The 19,254-nt window shown below is 48.6% G+C and overlaps 1 protein-coding gene across 1 annotated transcript in view; it reads right to left on the bottom strand.

Annotated features, from left to right (window-relative positions):
- LOC142312962 (uncharacterized) overlaps positions 1-4,686 on the bottom strand; it is a 126,069-nt gene extending 121,383 nt beyond the window's left edge. The window contains exon 1 of the mRNA XM_075351950.1: positions 4,545-4,686. The gene's annotated coding sequence lies outside the window, so the exon portion shown is untranslated. The remainder of the gene's footprint in view (positions 1-4,544) is intronic.
- Between the last annotated feature and the right edge of the window lie 14,568 nt (positions 4,687-19,254).

Genomic DNA, 19,254 nt, shown 5'->3' with positions numbered 1-19,254 from the left:
AAATGCCACAGTACCGATGACTGAGGGCAGGAAAGGGGCTGAGGACTGAGGGCAGGAAAGGGGCCGAGGAGAGAGGTCAGAAAAGGGCCATGGACTGAGGGCAGACGGGTTTCCTCACTTCCGGCCTCTCATAGTTGGGGCGTCTGTATCTATCAGTGAAAAAGGAACAAAAACCTCATGATTCATAGAAATCGGCAAGAGAAAAACACCAAGAAAGTCTGAGCTGAAGGGGTTAATGCCCCCAGTAATGGGGAGTCTCCACATACCTCCACCTGCAGAGCCGCACACTAGATATATGGCTGCTCTGTGCTTACAGGACCTGTGATGATGTCACATGGAGGGGAGGAGTCAGGGGTCACATGATCAGCTCCTCAGTGTATGCAGGACTCCGCTGTGCGGGTGTGATGGTGCTGGATGATTTCCCCATGATGAGGATTTGGGGAGTGTGTGATGTAGACTTTCTGTTCCTATGAGGTAAATTAAGCGACTTATGTTTTATGGCGATTTAAGTGCATTTTTTTCTTGTTTTTTTATGCTGCGATTTTCATCTCTTTATTGAATGGAATTTTATAATGACGAAGCCAGTTTTGTAATTTATGACCACCTATTGTACCATCACCCATTCCCTGTAGACTGTGAGCCCTCGCGGGCAGGGTCCTCTCTCCTCCTATACCAGTCTGTCTTGTACTGTTAATGATTGTTGTATGTATACCCTCTTTCACTTGTAAAGCGCCATGGAATAAATGGTGCTATAATAATAAATAATAATAATATAATAATGATGACCAGGCCAAATTTTACAATTCTGACCAGTGTCACGTTTTGAAGTTATAACTCTGGAACGCTTCAATGGAACCCAGTGATTCTGCAACTGTTTTTTCGTGACATTTGTATTTGATGATGGTGATGAATTAAGTATGACCAGAGCTATGTCACACAAAAGTGGTTCATAAATAACATTGTCAACTATAAATAACGTGTGTCTACTTTACATCAGCACAATTTTTTTAAACATTGTTTTGGGGTTGTTTTTTGTTTTTTTTTTAGGAAGTTGAAAATTAACAAAAACATTTGTTTAGGGACCACATCACATTTGAAGTGACATTGAGAGGCCTAGGTGACAGAAAATACCCAAGACTGACATCATTTTAAAAACTGCAAACCACACTGCTTAAAACCACATCCAAGAAGTGTATTAATCATTTAGGTGCTCAACATGAATTAAAAAGAAATGTAGAAGGAAAAAATAAAATTGTAATTTTTCTAAGAAAAATATTGCTTCAGTCTAAAATGTTACAATTCATAAGGGTAACAGAAGAAAATGGACCATACAATATGTTGTACAATTTTTCTTGAGTACGCCGATACCCCATATCTGGTGGAACTTACTGTTTGGGTGCATTGTAGGGCACAGAAGGGAAGAAGCACTATTTGACTTTTGGAGTGCAGAATTGGCTGAAATAAATAACAGCTGCCATGTCGCATTTGCCGAGTAACTGATGTGCCTAAACATTGGAAACCTCAGACAAGTCACTCCATTCTGGAAACTAGGACCCTCACAGAATTTTTCTAGGTGGGGTTAGCAGTTTGAACCCACAGGTGGATCACAGAATTTTAAACGTTGGTCCAAGATAATGGAAAAATATCTTTTTCCCATAAAAATGTTACAAGGGTAACAAGAGAAAATGGACCATACAATATGTTGAGCAATTTCTCTGTCCGATGGGTGTCACTGCACTCCAATCCGGTGCCTTCTCTCTGCTGCGATTGCCATCCTCCTTCGACCCAGCCCAGTATGGATGACGTGTCCTACTTCATCCACACAAGCAGGCATTGCAGTCTTAAGCAGGTGCACTTTGATTTGGCCTTCTCGAAGCAGATCAAAGTATTGTAATGCGCATGCACGGTCAGTCTTTCACCTTTCCTCGCACCTTCGTATTACAGTACTTTGCTCTGCCCTGAGCAGGGCAGATCAAAGTGTGCCTGTACAGGACCGCAATACCGGCTCGTGTGCATGACGTAGGACACATCATCCATACTGGGCATGGTCGATACAGGATAGCGATCGCAGAAGAGAGGAAGCGCCAGACCGCAGAGAGGATCCAGAAAGCAGCGACGCTTATCGGACCAGACAACACCCTAAGTGACGATTATAGACGTGATTTTTACGTTATACGGAGCGGCCTGGGCTCTTATATACAGTATTCTGGAATGTTCTATATAAGGGCTCATTGGTGGTGGCCACAGCTTATAGCCAAATCTGGAGACAGGTTCCCTTTAAAAACTGCAGCCACCACCAGTAAGCTGTTATATATAGTGTTGTATAATACTGTATATACACTGGAGATCAAAATCAGAGAACAACACAAATTCCTAAATGTTAAGGTCATTGTGTAATTATATTCTAACATGAGTAAACTAGCAGTATTTTAAGCTTATTTCATAAATTTAATGTAAAGCACATAATAAAAATGTAAATGAGATAAATGAAAAAGAACACTGATCAAAATTAGAGAACACTTTCAGATACCTGCAAATTATTGGTGTTAATCTGGCACCTGGGGCTAATTTCCTTAATTATCTGACAAACCATATTTAACTGGCAGCCTAACTTTCCAGTTTGCAGTGACTTTGCAAAAAAATGGTGTGGCATTCCAAATGACTGAAACCCTCCAGCAGCAGGTTGTCTAGATGAAGGTCAATTGAGTGACCCTATCAGCCATAGCAAGAAAAATTGGTTGCTCCAAGTCTGTGATTTCGTGAATATTGAATCTTTACAACATCACAAACTCTTTCAAGTCCCCCAAGAATGCTGGTCACCTTCGAAAGACAAATGCAAGACAGGATAATGCGGAGAATCTCCATGAGTAATCGTTTCAACACTACAGCTGGAATTGCTAGCCAGTTCAGCACTAAACAGGATAAGGATCTGTCTCGTCATACAGTGTCACAATGTTTAAGAGCATTTGGACTGAAAGCTCTCATTTGCAGAAAGAATCAAAAGCCTAGTCTCACCTTTGGTGAGGAGAATATTGTGTGGACAGAGAAGTGTCCACAGTTCATTTTAGTGATGAAAGCAAGTTTAATTTATTTGGGCTCCAATGGGAAACATTATGTTAATTGACAAACTGGGGAAACACCGAACTCAAAGTGTGTTAAGAAGTCAGTGAAAGGTGGTTGAGGAAGTGTCATTTTTTGGGGAATGTTTTCTACACCAGGAGTTGGACCTCTCATACAGCTACATGGCAGAGTGAATGCAAGTGTGGATCAGAACCTTCTTCAACAACACATGGTTCCTTACTTGTGTTCATGACTCAATCATCCAGCAATTTTCATGCAGAACAATGACCCCTGTCACACAGCATAATGGGTAAAGCAGTTCCTTGAAACAGAAAACATTGAAACAATTAAATGTCCAGCACAGATTCCTGCGCTCTAAACCCAATAGAAAACCTCTGGAAAATCCTTGGTGATGGCCAAGAAACCCTTAACAGTCAAAGAACTGTAGAAGAGACTGGAAGAAGAGTGGACTGAAATCACACCAGAGCAGTGTAATAGACTAGTGACGTCCTGTGGCCACAGATGTGCTGAGGTCATTCAAAGCAAAGACCTGTACACTTCCTACTGATTGGTGACTGTTGTTACCTTCAGAAAATGTATTTATAGTCTTTCTCTGTGCTACAGTCATTGCTGTTCTCTAATTAGGATCATAACATTTTGGGCAAAATAAAGGGTTTACGTTGATAAACTTTGGATCTTTTGTAAAACACTATTCTAGTGGCATGGTGCACCCCTTACAAAAAACCTTCAAATGTTTATGAGTGTAGATTACATTATTTCTGAAAAATCAAGTGATCATACATTGTTCTCTAATTTGATCTCAATTGTAAGTGACCAAACTGATCTGTATAACATTATAATAAAAGGTGTTTATCACCTGCGGGGCAGTCCAGTCCAATGGGCATTGCTGGTCTTGATCAGGCGCCTCTTCCCTCCTTTTTTTGAGTGGATGATGTGTCCTATGTCATCCACACAGTGTCCTCCTTTGCACGCACACTTCTCTCTGCCTTGCCAAGGGCAGAGCAAAGTACTGTAATACAAAGGTGCGGGTAAAGGTCAAATAATGCCAGCACATGAGCACTACAATACTTTGATTTGCCCTTAGCAGAGTAGAGAGAAGTGCGCAGGAGGATAACAGTGGACACTGTGTGGATAATACAGGACACCTCAACCACACGGAGCAGGGAAGGACGGCAATCGCAAGAAGAGAGGAGGTGCCGGAACAAGATCAGTGACAGCCATGAGACCGGATTACCCTGCTGGTGAGCATAATAAAAGGTCTTTTTCACATTATGCAGCGTGGCCTGGGCTCTTATATACAGTATTGTGGAATGTGGTGTGTAAGGGGGTACGGGTGGTGGCCGCAGCTTATAGGGGAAAAACCTGGTGACAGGTTCTCTTTAAAGGGAATCTGTGACCACATTTGTCCTATCTATACTATTCGTATGGGCATACAGGTTATAAAATGCTGAAAAAAGTCCTACCTGAGTGTAGACGGGTTTCCTCACTTCCGTCCTCTCATAGTTGGGGCGTCTGTATCTATCGGAGGAAAAGGAACAAAAACCTCACGATTCATAGAAATTAGTGAGAGAAAAACACCAAGAAACTCAGAGCTGAAGGGGTTAATGCCCCCTGCCCCAGTAAGGCTGCTTTCACACATCCGGTTTTAGCAGTGCGTCAAAAACCGGCTCTAAAACCTATGAAAAAAAACGCATCCTTTGCATAAGTTTTAACATGCGGCCCGTCCGGTTTTTGCCGGTTGCGGCACGCTACTGAGCATGCGCAGTGCAAACACCCGCATGCGGCAGTGTTTTTTGCCGCATCGTGCCGCATCCATAGGCATGCATTGGAAAAGAAGGATTTTTGTGTACTCACCGTAAAATCTCTTTCTCCGAGTCTTCATTGGGGGACACAGGACCATGGGTGTATGCTGCTGTGACTAGGAGGCTGACACTAAGTGAACATAAAAAGAGTTAGCTCATCCCTGGCAGTGTACACCCTGAGCCGGAGGCGGTACTATGCCAGTTTTGTGTAAAAGCAGTAGTAGGAGAGCCTTGAACAACCATAACTAAACAATGTAATACAAGAGAAAAATGTGTGTTGAAAAAAAACACAGTGCCTTATGGGCACGTAAATATACAGTAGCCGGATGGAAACAAAGGTGACCCGCAAACAACATCGTGAAACATCCGGTAAATGAAGACCTCACAATCTAAACAGGGTGGGTGCTGTGTCCCCCAATGAAGACTCAGAGAAAGAGATTTTACGGTGAGTACACAAAAATCCTTCTTACTCTATCGCCTTCATTGGGGGACACAGGACCATGTTACGTCCAAAAGCAGTCCCTGGGTGGGTACATAAGCCGTCCTACAGAACCAAAGCAAACAACAACTTCTGTGGGAACGCTCTGTACAAATGTTTACTACCTTTTTAGAGGTGTGCGACGGCCGTCTGCAACACCTTTCTCCCAAGGCAGGCATCTGCTGATGCCTGGGTGTGGACCCTGTAAAACCTGGTGAAGGTATGAAGACTGGACCACGTTGCGGCTTTGCAGACTTGCTCGGCTGAAGCCTGGTGTCTGATTGCCCAAGACTGCCCAAGACGCCCCAACTGCCCGGGTGGAATGGGCTCTTACTCCCCTCGGAGGGGACTTGTCCCTGATTCGGTAGGACTCCGCAATGGCTGATCTGATCCATCTGGCAATGGTAGCCTTGGACGCCGGCATACCCTTCTTGGAACCAGCAGGCAGGACGAACAGGTTGTCTGATTTGCGGAAAGGCGCAGTTCTCGAGACGTAAGTCCTGAGCGCTCGTACTAAGTCCAGAGTGTGTAATGACCTTTCCAAGGAGTGAGTGGGTGCCGGACAAAAAGATGGAAGCACGATCTCCTCATTCAGGTGAAAAGGAGACACCACCTTCGGCAGGAACTCCGGAGACGGGCGCAGGACAACCTTGTCCTGGTGAAAAACCATAAAAGGTGAGCGGCACGACAGAGCTGCCAGTTCGGACGTTCTCCTGATTGAAGTGACCGCCACCAAAAAGACCACTTTCCAGGATAAGTGTGAGAATGAAGATTCTCTGAGTGGTTCAAATGGAGCCAGTTGAAGGGATCCTAAAACCAGATTAAGATCCCATGGTTCTAGCGGAGCCCGATAGGGCGGATTCAGATGAGCGACTTCTTGGATGAACGTCTTGACCTGCGGACGTGATGCTAGGTTTCTTTGGAAAAGAACAGACAAAGCCGAAACCTGCCCCTTGATGGTTGCCAGCGAGAGACCCGCTTGCAACCCTGCCTGAAGGAACGCTAGAAGCGGTAGTGAAAGAACTTGCGGGGAGAGATTGCCGTTGACCTCGCACCACTGAAAAAATGCCTTCCAGGTGTGATAGTAGATCTTTGACGATGAGGGCTTTCGAGCCCTAATCATAGTCTGAATCACTTCTGGAGCAAACCCTGACTGGGCTAACAGCCAGGATTCAAGAGCCATGCCGTCAAATTGAGAACCCCTGAATTTTGATGGAAGAGCGGACCCGGAGACAGCAGGTCCGGCCGATCTGGAAGCCGCCATGGGGTGTCTGCGACGAGCTGTGCGAGTTCTGCGAATCATGCTCGCCTGGGCCATTCTGGAGCGATGAGAATCACCGGAATGCCCTCTGCCTTGATTTTCTTAAGGACTCTTGGGATCAGTGGCAGCGGCGGAAAGATGAACGGTAGTCTGAACTGTTTCCACGGAAGAATGAGGGCGTCGACTCCTAGCGCCTGCTGGTCGTGGTAGCGGGATATGAACTGTGGAACTTGATTGTTGAACCGCGAGGCCATCAGGTCCACATCCGGAGTCCCCCACCTGTGGCAAATCTGCTCGAAAACCTCTCTGTTTAGAGACCATTCGCCCGACGCCAGACCCTGTCTGCTGAGGTAGTCGGCCGCCCAGTTTTCCGCGCCGGGGATATGTACCGCGGAGATCCTGGCGTTGTGAGACTCTGTCCACTGTATGATCCTCTTCACCTCTCTCATCGCCATGACGCTCCTCGTGCCGCCCTGATGATTGATGTATGCCACCGCCGTGGCGTTGTCCGATTGTATCCTGATTGGAGACCCTTGGAGAAGGTGTTGAAAAGCTTGCAGGGCTCGTAGGACTGCTCTGATCTCCAAAACATTGATCGGGAGCCGGCTTTCCTGGTAGGACCACTGACCGTGAGCCGTGTGGTGCTGGAAGACCGCTCCCCAGCCCAGAAGGCTGGCATCGGTGGTGACCGTCTTCCAGTGCACTGGTAAGAACGACGTTCCTTTGACGAGATTCTGGCTGTTGGTCCACCAGCGCAGCGAGTGGGGGACTTTCGGGGACAAACGTATCTTGCGATCCAAGGTGAATAGAGACTTGTCCCAATTGTGCAGCAGGAATAGCTGAAGAGGGCGAAGGTGGAAGCGGGCAAACGGAACCGCCTCTATTGCCGCCACCATCCGACCTAGGGCCCTCATACCAAATCGTATGGACACCGCCCTGGAGTGGTGGAGGGTCTGGACGTCTTTCCGCAGGGAGACAATCTTTTCCTGTGGAAGGAACACGCGTCCTTGGATGGTATTGAACTCCATGCCTAGGAAGGTAATCCGGCGAGCCGGGGTCAACGAGGACTTCTTCCGATTGATGAGCCAACCGAGACGGGATAGAGTGTCAATGGTGACCTGGACACTTAGACGACAGTCGTTGAAAGAGGACCCTTTGATCAGTAAGTCGTCCAGGTATGGAATTACCAAAACACCTCTGGAGTGCAGGATCGACATGGCAGCGGCCATGACTTTCGTGAACACTCGAGGCGCGGAAGCAAGACCAAACGGTAGGGCAGTGAACTGATAATGATCGTGTGCTACGGCAAGGCGTAGGAATCTTTGGTGCTGGTGTGCAATTGGGATATGCAGATATGCGTCCTGTATGTCCAGAGAGGCGAGGAATTCGCCGACCTCCATGGAGGCAATCACCGATCGGAGGGACTCCATGCGAAATCTTCGGGTTCTGATGTATCTGTTGAGGATCTTGAGGTCGAGAACAGGGCGCACAGTGCCATCCTTCTTGGGGACAACGAAGAGGTTGGAGTAAACTCCTCTGAACCGCTCCGAATCTGGAACCGGAATCACGAGAGATTTGATGGCGCGAAAAAAGGGGCGAGCTCGCGCGTCCGACTCGGGAGGATGGGAAAGAAAGAAGCGGCTTGGAGGACTTGACGTAAATTCTATCTTGTAACCCGAGACTAGGATTTCTCTGACCGAAGCGTCTGTGATCAAAGGGAGCCAGACGTGTTGGAACAGAGAAAGGCGCCCCCCACCTGGTCTGCGCTGACACGCGAAGACCAGGAGTCATTTGGAGGAGTATCGCTGAGATCTAGATGCTGGTTTGGCAGGCTGGCGTGGTCTGGAACGCCAGGAGGGATTTGTTCTGAAAGACGGGTTCTTCCTGCCTCTCTGCGGGGATCTGTTCCTCCTAGGCTGTGCCGGGGAACTGAAGCTGCGAAAGGGGCGAAAACCTGAGGTCGGCTGGCGGCGTGGGAAACGCCTTGGTCTCAGCTGTGGAAGGGAGGTCCTCTTTCCTCCCGTAGCCTCGGCAATAATCTGATCGAGCCTGTCCCCAAACAGTCGGCCTCCTGCAAACGGGAGGGCGGTAAGTGATTTCTTTGAAGCCGCGTCTGCATTCCAGGCTCTCAGCCAGACTGCCCGGCGGATTGCCACCGTGTTGCTGGCCGCTTGTGCTGCGCAATTGGCTGTAGACAGAGATGCGTTAATGATGTACTCACCCGCCAGGGCAATCTGTGCAGCCATGTTGACAAGCTCGGGATCGCCCGACTGCGAGCGAAGCCCTCTGCGGAGGGTGTCGGCCCAGGTCACCATGGCCTTAGCTAGCCAGACGGCGGCGAAGGCCGGAGACAGTGCCGCGCCTGCCGCCTCAAAAGCCGAACGGGCGAATCTCTCGATGTTACGGTCCGTGGCATCACGGAGCGATGTTCCCTGCGGCAGAGATAGAATTGTATGCGAGGCCAGACGGGAGACCGGAGGGTCGACCACCGGTGAGCCCGCCCATTCCTTCCTGAGATCTTCGGGGAAGGGGTAGTGTAAATCAATCGACTTACCGTTGTTGAACGTCTTGTCCGGTTGCTGTCTGTGCTTGCGTAAGATCTCAGCGAACTCCGGATGATCGCAGAAATACCTGTGAACACGCTTAAGTCGTTTGAAAGATACCTGTGAGCTCTGGGTGGTGGCACAGTCAGGCTGTAGCTTCAGCGTCGTATTCACCGCGTCGACCAGGCTGTCCACCATACGCCTGACGTCGGCTGCCTGATCCGAGTCCATAAGGGAGGCTGCATCCGACTCTTCCCCTGAATCATCACGCGGTCTCGGAGATGAGTGGCTCTCGGGCCTTGGAGGGGAGAGAGACCTCTGGGAGGAATCGGAAGACGAGACCGTGCGGGTCCGCTTCCGCGCTCCAGTAGTCGGCTCTGGGTCAGACCGACTGTCATCCTGCGACGGCTGGACCTGCGGGGCATGGCTGAGCGTAGGGAGCGACTGCAAAGCCTGCGCGATAGTCTGAGACGCCCTCGACAGGGAATCCACCGACTGGGAGAGAGAAGTCAGCCACTCCGGAGGAGGGAGCGCATTGGGGCTCGGTGCATCCTGTACTGCTGCAGTAGCGATTGGGATGGGGGTGTCAGCGGCGTCTGGGGCAATCTGCGTGGGCTGTGGGTCAGGGACGCAAGCTGCGCAGAGGGGGGGTAGCCTGGCCGTGGGAGAATTTTTCGTTGCAGGACGAGCACGCAAAATGCATTACGAACGGGACCTGTTTGGATCGGGAAGACTTAGAGTTAGGCATGGCTGCTCAGGGGACTCCTACTAGGGACACTAGGGAGGAGACCGTAGAAAGATGGAAGAAAAAAATTACAAATTGTCGCTGGTCCTAATGAGGAGCAGCACTCACCCTGGCCTGTGTCCTTTCACGGGTCAGCAGGGGCCTCAGAGTAGCTGGGACAGCCGCAGAGAAAAAAAAAAAAATCCTGTTGCTCACCGGCCTGTCTGTGCTGAGGTGAGCCGTTGGAAGAAAAACGCGGGCTTTTGCCTTTTTTTTTTTTTTTTTTACTGCTGGAGGGGGGCGTGCTGACAGATGAGGTGGCTGTCTCTGGGCAAAAAAGTGGAGGGGCGTGCCAGAGGCGGCGCGCGCAAACGTGAGGCGGAGCGCTCCGGCCTGAGGTAGGCCCGAGGTAGGCCCGAAGCCGGGGACTAAATTAGTGAGCGGCCGCCGCCGGGAGCGCAGCGCTGCCCGCGGAGCAGTTCTTACCTGCGTCCACGCGCGTCGCTCAGATCCATATGTCCCCCTTCATGATGCTGCGGACCCGGTAAGAGTTGAGGGATGCTGAGGGGCCGTGCTGGAGACTGTGGGGCGCTCCTGCGCTGCAGTGCCAGATCCTAAGCCTGGGCCCATGGTATCAGGTGAACGCTGGGGGAGGCCTGGTGACAGAGGACCCCTTGATGTGAGCGCTCCTGCGCTGTCACAGTCTGACATCCTCAGGGATTCCTCTTCACCTCCACCAGAAACACCCCCTGGGACGGTACCATGGGGGTCGACGGGGAGTGTGTGCCCTTAACACAATTAATGATATCTGTCCCCAATCAGCCCATGGGGTGGTACCATGGGGCCGGAGGGGGATAGGGCCTGGCGTCTCGAGCCCTCAGGCAACCCTGGGGCGAGAGTTCTCTCTGAAGCAGGGTCTTTAACCCTGCAGAAGAGACAAAAAATGTAGAATGATGAGAATGCTGAGCGGCGAAGAAAAAAACGGAAAAAAACGCAATAGCCTAGGCGGAGGTTGGCCCACAGAGATATGGGCCCACTTCAGCCTCCTACGACACTAAGCAAAAAACTGGCATAGTACCGCCTCCGGCTCAGGGTGTACACTGCCAGGGAGGAGCTAACTCTTTATATGTTCACTTAGTGTCAGCCTCCTAGTGACAGCAGCATAACCCATGGTCCTGTGTCCCCCAATGAAGGCGATAGAGAAAAGCGCCGGATGCGGCGCGATGCGTTTTTTTTTGCCGGACAAAAAAACGTGCCAGGCAACGTTACATCCGGCTGCCGTATGGGCTAAATATGCCGCATCCGGCAAAAAATGGACCGAACGCAAGGCCATGCGGCACAATCCAGCACTAATGAAAATCTATGCAGAAAAAACGAAACCGGCGGTAAAAAAGAAAACGGTTGCATTTTTTCTGCAAAGAGCCGGATTGTGCCGCACAGCCAAAACCGGATGTGTGAAAGCAGCCTAATGGGGAATCTCCACTCACCTCCTCCTGCAGAGCCGCACACTAGATATATGGCTGCTCTGTGCTTCCAGGACCTGTGATGATGTCACATGGAGGGGAGGAGTCAGGGGTCACATGATCAGCTCCTCAGTGTATGCAGGACTCTGCTGTGCTGGGTGTCATGGTGCTGGAAGAGGGGAAGGTTATGTGTGGGGTCAGGAGGGGTTTACAGTGTGCATGTAGGAGAGCCGAATGTGTACAAGGTGTACGGAGCAGAGCCGTGTGTGTGCGAGGTGTACGGAGCAGAGCCGTGTGTGTACGAGGTGTACGGAGCAGAGCCGTGTGTGTACGAGGTGTACGGAGCAGAGCCGTGTGTGTACGAGTTGTACGGAGCAGAGCCGTGTGTGTACGAGGTGTACGGAGCAGAGCAGCGTGTGTACGGAGCGGAGCCGTGTGTGTACGAGGTGTACGGAGCGGAGCCGTGTGTGTACGAGGTGTACGGAGCGGAGCCGTGTGTGTACGGAGCGGAGCCGTGTGTGTACGAGGTGTACGGAGCGGAGCCGTGTGTGTACGAGGTGTACGGAGCGGAGCCGTGTGTGTACGAGGTGTACGGAGCAGAGCCGTGTGTGTACGAGGTGTACGGAGCAGAGCCGTGTGTGTACGAGTTGTACGGAGCAGAGCCGTGTGTGTACGAGGTGTACGGAGCAGAGCAGCGTGTGTACGGAGCGGAGCCGTGTGTGTACGAGGTGTACGGAGCGGAGCCGTGTGTGTACGAGGTGTACGGAGCGGAGCCGTGTGTGTACGGAGCGGAGCCGTGTGTGTACGAGGTGTACGGAGCGGAGCCGTGTGTGTACGAGGTGTACGGAGCGGAGCCGTGTGTGTACGAGGTGTACGGAGCAGAGCCGTGTGTGTACGAGGTGTACGGAGCAGAGCCGTGTGTGTACGAGGTGTACGGAGCAGAGCCGTGTGTGTACGAGGTGTACGGAGCAGAGCCGTGTGTGTATAGTATAGTTTCCCCCTTGTCACCTCTAGTTTCGGCCTTACAGCCCCATTTCTCTGCCCTGAGCTCAATCCCTGGTGTCCGGCACTCTCTGGTTTCTCTGCCATGAGCTCAGTCCCGGGGTCCAGCGCTGTCTGATTTCTCTGCCCTGAGCTCAGTCCCGGGGTCCGGCGCTCTCAGGTTTCTCTGCCCTGAGCTCAATCCCTGGTGTCCGGCACTCTCTGGTTTCTCTGCCCTGAGCTCAGTCCCGGGGTCCGGCGCTCTCAGGTTTCTCTGCCCTGAGCTCAGTCCCGGGGGTCCGGTGCTCTGTGTGTTCTAGATTTGTACATCTTGGTAGAAGTGTCTCCTCGCTCCTCCTTTTCTGGAGCTTTATCTGTGGAATGTAATGTGGGATTTTGTCAGCTTAGATGATAAATAGACCACACAAATGATCATTACCGGGTACCGGATGTCTACTATATCACGCCATTATCATTTTGAATGCCCCTGTTATTTCTGGGGGGGGGGGGGGGGGTTTAAGGCCATTAGGAGGATTATGAGTTTAGCACAAAATTTCCAAAATGGATCTTTCTTTTTTGTGACCAGATCATTTCTGATGAGGTTTTGAGGAGCCCAGATATTATCCTGCATTAAACGTTTCACCTATGGAAGTGTTCGGGTGAACACTTTGAAATGTTCACTAGTTGCCTGCTCCTGTCTTAATTGGTATGGATCAAGTGCATGCATGAAATAATTAACACCAGACACAGTCGGATGTGAATCTCTCCTTGATCAGTATGGCACAGCTCCCAGAGAGTTTATTTCAACAGAGCACCGACTTATATAAACTAGGAAAAGAGGAGTGGTTGGCTCTACAGTGGGCATGCCGGATGTATCCATTGGTGATCAGTAGATTAGCTAATGAGGTCATCAGTGAGTGGGTCCATGAGGTCATCGGTGGGTGGGTCCATGAGGTCATCAGTGGGTTGGTCCTCCTCTCCCATCTGGACATTCCTTGCATACTAGGGCGGGGTTTGAAGCACAGAAAATGGCAGCCATCTTTGATCTGTGCAACGTGTATGAACAGTATCTGAACAAACTATGTAAGGTGAAATAATGTTTCATGTGTGATTTCCCACAATCCCCTACGTATCAAGGTTGATTAAGTATTTGACCTTATAGCCCTCTGTGACGCCCCTGAACTAGTCAGGGTGTCACAGGGTACTGCACTTCTTTCTCTTCTGGTGCAGGACTCAAACCCCCATGGTTCTGTTATCCTAACCTTTGGTATTGCTCCATCAGCACTCAAATCCTAGTCACACATCACACCACACCCTGTCAGGCACACCAGTGGGTGGTCTAGCTGGAACAGGGCCACTCGCCTAGGGGTCAGGCAGACTGGTGGGAGGAAAGAAGACAGAAAGAGGAAGTGCAGAGCAAAGCTTAGAGAATTGAGTAGTAGCTCCAAAAGAGTGAGGAGCTGGGAGTTGGAGCTCCCTGGGGACTTTTGGCTAGGTCGCGAACGGTGGTCTGGGACCGAAGGAGTTGGAGTCCCAGTCGCAGGGTATTGGAGAAAGGTGCCAGGCTTAGTTTTGGAGAACGGTCGGCACCGGAGTACCTAGTAACTGAACCGGCACCGAGCACAGCGGGGTACTGGACCCTAGATCAGGGAGTAGCTTCACGCAACCTGATAATTAACCTGTGGAGGATAGTCTCTTTATGAACTTTCCCCAAGAGCTCAGAGATCGAAGACATCAACACAAAGAGTGGGGCTTTACAGCTTATGCAGCCAACTGAAATCCCAAGTGTCAGCCATCGAGAGCACAGCTCCCCTACTTAACAGTGGGGAGCGGGACCCCGACAGCTTCAAGCATAGGGGTCACTCAGAACATCTAAAATACAGTGCATGTAGGCAATGTACAGACCAGCAATACCAACAGGAAGGGACTCCCAAACGGGCTCCCCTGAAGAGGCAGCGGCACCCAGAGACTTGGTTTACTTCTGTGTCAGAGTCTACTTTGTGGTTGCATCACTACCAACACTGCCTGAGTTAGTACGCTGTCCTCCTCTGCTTCCAATCTGCACCACACTCTCCTACACCTCCATCATCCAGAGTCCCGGGGCCTCCTCTACCCATGGAGGAAACGTCATCTGGCTGCCCCACTCCATCTCCCCCGGGTACTCCCATAGGCAGCGGCGGTACTCCCCTTACCGCAAACCACGGGTGGCGTCACAAACTCTTATCTCCTGTAAATACCCCCTCTACATTTGAAGTGGCCGTGAGCCCCCAGGTCCAGAGACCCTTGAGCCACAGCGATTCCCGGATCCGTGAGCACTTTGAAATGTTCACTAGTTGCCTGCTCCTGTCCTTATTGGTATGGATCAAGTGCATGCATGAAATAATTAACACCAGACACAGTCGGATGTGAATCTCTCCTTGATCAGTATGGCGCAGCTCCCAGAGAGTATATTTTAACAGAGCACTGACTTATATAAACTAGGAAAAGAGGCGTGGTCGGCTCTACAGTGGGCATGCCGGATGTGTCCATTGGTGGTTAGTGGATTAGTCAATGAGGCCATTCAGTGAGTGGGTGGGTCCATGAGGTCATAAGTGGGTGGGTCTATGAGGTCATCAGTGGGTGGGTCCTCCTCTCCCATCTGGACATTCCTTGCATACTAGGGCGGGGTTTGAAGCACAGAAAATGGCAGCCATCTTTGATCTGTGCAACGGGTATGAACAGTATCTGAACAAACTATGTAAGGTGAAATAATGTTTCATGTGTGATTTCCCACAATCCCCTACGTATCAAGGTTGATTAAGTATTTGATCCAATAGCCCTCCTTAACAGAAGTATTCATCTTAGCATTTTATGAAGATTGTTAAAGGGGTTGTCAGGAGTCGTTCCCACTTCAAATTTACTAATTGATCTGTTAGAAATTTCTTCATTGATGTTTAATTGTGATCACACCAAATGTGTACAACCATATAATTATACATGGAGTAAAGGTAATAGATTCCCATTAGACTTTGAAAATTTGAACCTACAAACAATATTGCAAAATGTTTAACAAAAATCATTGCGTGGAAAAAAGTATTTTTATTTGTAGTGGGAAAACTGATGTCATGAGTATATCCCACCCGAATCTGGTATCTGAAGGTCAAGGTGCTTTTGGCTGGCAGATCCACTGTTGTTACTTGATAAACAATATCTTTCTAGTAGTGCTGTAAAGGTTAAGCATCCTTGGCTGCCGCCTAGCTGCTGGCTGTAGCTTTTAATATCGGGGATCACTCCCCCTCACTGTTTAAGTCATGTGCAGTGATCACCTGATGTCGGTGATAGAAACTGAATCCTTATTTCTATGTGGTCCACTTTGGAAAAAGCAAGCTCTAGAAGAAGTTTGTCTTGTGTGCAGCAGTGGTGTCTGCTGTAATGAAGTTGCTTAGTGTTTTTCCTTTTCACGTCTATTTCCCATCTGTCCCTGTGTTTCTGTATTGAAGTTGCAAGACTAGTGATCTCGTCTGCCTGCTCACTAGCTAGGGTAAATTTAGGGCAAGGGAGGGCTTAGCAACGTGGTCCGTGACAGGTTGAAAAAACCTGTATAGGGATGCTAGGGAGCTCCAATAACAACTTGAGGTGAGTTCAGGAGGTGTGCCCTCACCCTGCTTTCTAGTTGCAGGGCCCTCCACTGTATCGTGACCCCCGTGTACCCCGTGTGTTGTGACACCTGTTGGGGGTTTTCCTAGCTTCAGGTTAAACATTTTTTGTCACTTTCTGACAGCTGAACATGATAACAATGCTCCTAATGCCACAGTTACTGCACATAAAACATAATGCACCTATTTTTCTCCCACTTTATCATATTCACTATATAAATGTGTATTTCAGAGATCTGACTTGAAAAAAAGGTCACCAGAGGCTAAAACTAGAAGTGTTACAAAGGGCTCAGGGTGATGCATTACTGGCACCTCCAAGTCTGCGGCTCTGTTACCTCACAGCACTTAGCCAGCAGTAATGAGGGACTTGGAATGGCAGTTAGTGATGACATCTCCCAAAATCTCAGATATTCTTAATAGCTGCTTTGGTAAATGGCACAAGTAATGAAGGGAGATCCAGATCGCGGACTGTTGGGCTGATCCATAAATTGTGGTGGTGACTTTGTGTGGACCAGTTGGTCTTCAAAAATATATGGTGTATGAATAACGCCATAGACTATAATAGTTCTATGCAAGAAAGACACGGTTGGAACTTTTTACAAGAAAAACTGATGTGAATAAGTTCTAAGGTTGCTGACTGTCACAACTATAAATCATCCGTAGGGGATATATGACCCCTCTGTTTCTCCACAAGGCCGGCATACGCACAGAGGACAAAGGTCTGAAGTGCTTAGCGGAACCTGCTGATCTTATACCCATGCTGTGCGATTATAAATGTTGTTTCTTGCACATAAATTGATACCATTTAGATGGATTCAGATGAAACTTCCCACAAAAAAGTGATGAACAAAGTCATTACTACAGGACTGTGAGAAACTGATTTATTTTAAAAGAAAAGCTGAAGCCAAAAATGAGAGATTCTGGGCACCGGGGCTGGAGAATTCGGGCTTCCAGCATGTTAGTACGAGACGGGGTCTTTGTCCCTGGAGCTTCTCTACTGGGTATAATGAGACTCACTGATTTTATTCATATGAACAGAATTTCAGTAAAATAGAAACTGCCTAAATATGAGGAGCTTGTCTGATCTATAAGTCATTGCATAAAGAACTATGGAAATGGCGCTATTCTTCTGTATAAAAGATGTGATATTGCTATAGCCCTAATGTATCTGTACCAGAGTCTCTATATAGATAATCGACCACCAGCATTTTGAATTGGGAAAAGGTAGAAGGGGGGGTGCATGTTATTGTTATGTCTTGTAAAAAAAAATTGGAATAAATAATGGATAAAAAAAAGTGATTTTCCTACTGTTTTCTATGTGCTCTTAAATATAACATTTTGGTAACATAAGAAAAGCATGTAAAATCATAGAAAATGTGTTCAAGGACCTTGTGTGAAGAGGTAAAGAGCCGAGGCTGAAGATGCTTTATCTCCAAAAGTCTACACAGGAGAGAGGATTGGCAACTCTAAATGTCCTTGTCTGTTTTAGAATTGGGAGCTAAGAAGAAAAAGGAAGAAATGTTAGGTATATACTTTGGAGGATGGGGCGAGGGTTGCAATATTTCTCCATATAGTGTGTGTATATATGACGATATAACAATGTGAAATATTTAATGTACATTGGATATTGAGTTTTATTTCCTGTTTGGATAAAATATATTAGTAACTGCTGTGGGAAAATCCTGGACGGGTGATATGATGTAAGTCCTGGAAAGAAAGGGTCAAGTAATGTGGGGTGTAGAACATTTTGGATCCATCATTCCCATTTATCCCATGCTCTATGCTGAGCGTTTACATCGGAGTTTCCATCTACATCTCCGAAATATGTGATTCGGTGAAACTCCTGGTGGATTCATTCACTAATGAAGCAGCAGAGTTACTCTGAACTTCGTCTGGCCTCTGTCCAGTGGTGTTCGTCTTTTTCAAAGGTGCAAAAAGTGTTGTTGACCACACTTCTTTGCACGTTTAGAAACATGATCACCACCAGATCACAGGCCAGACATGAGGTAATTTGCTCGGCTTCATGATATTGAAATTTTCCATTAGGATTTTTGTCTAAATTTTTCAGATATTTACATGAACTCCCCTGTGTAAGCGCTCAGCGCAAGAGCACAGGATAATTATGAGCTGCTCCGTACTGCGATGTTTGGGAGGCAGAATGTACAGATCAATAGCAGTTGAAGAATTTGTTTTATTTATGTATTATGCCATTTTGGTCAGTACGATTACAGTGATACCAGATTTATATTATTTTTTTTTTTAGGTTTGGCTACTATTAGGCTAAAAACTGCTTTTTCACAAAATACATTTTTGCATAACCAAATTTTGAAGGCTATAGTTTTTTATTTTTATGCTAACAGTCATGAGAGCTTGTTTTTTGTGGAATGAGTTGGAGTTTTTACCAGTACCATTTTGGGCAACATAATATTTTTTGATTGCTTTTTATTCCGCTTTTTGTCAGCAATTCAGGGATTGTATTTTGTTTCTTTTTGAACTGTTCACTGTATCATAAAAGTGATAAGCCGGCTTTATTAGGTTGTTATAGAAATGGTGATACCAAATGTGTAGTTTTTGTTGCTTTTTTAAAAGGGAACCAATCATCAGGATTTTCGTGTATAAGCTGCAGCCAGTGCAGTACTGGCACTATCATGCACAGTGTGTACATACCATCAGGGGGCAGCTCGGGTGTTTAGGCAGTGAAATACAACTTTATAAAGTTTTAAATTTCGTGCACTTTTTGATTGACGTGTGCACCTCTGCAGATAATGTCCGGGCGGGTTATGCAGGAGTTCCCCGCCCCCCCACCAGCCTGTTCCTCCCTCTCTCCTGATGTCCGGGCGGGTTATGCACGTGTTCCCCGCCCCCCCGCGCCGCCTGTTCCTCCCTCCCTCCCTCTGGCTGTATGTAAATATCTAATCTTCAGAAACATGGCGCCGGAGTGGGCCTCTGCGCATAGCGCTTATCTCCGGCGCCATGTTTCTGAAGCCCCCGCATTACACAACTTGGTGTCTGAGAGGGCGGCGCCACAGCGATGTCACACCGGCTGGTGTGTTGGCCCGGTGTCCTGGGGCGGCACGATACAGGAGCAGCAGGTAATCGCGTCCTCCGGTCAGCTGTTCTGTCCTGTTCTAATCGCGCGCGCTCCCGCGGTCACAACGGGCTGTGAAGAAACGAGGGCGCATGCGACGCCCTCTCAGACACCAAGTTGTGTAATGCGGGGGCTTCAGAAACATGGCGCCGGAGATAAGCGCTATGCGCAGAGGCCCACTCCGGCGCCATGTTTCTG

This window comes from Anomaloglossus baeobatrachus, chromosome 5 (assembly GCF_048569485.1).
Source record: "Anomaloglossus baeobatrachus isolate aAnoBae1 chromosome 5, aAnoBae1.hap1, whole genome shotgun sequence".
Classification (NCBI taxonomy): Eukaryota; Metazoa; Chordata; class Amphibia; order Anura; family Aromobatidae; genus Anomaloglossus; species Anomaloglossus baeobatrachus.
The sequence above is the reverse complement of the archived record's forward strand: the minus strand, read 5'-3'. Positions and strand labels throughout refer to the sequence as shown.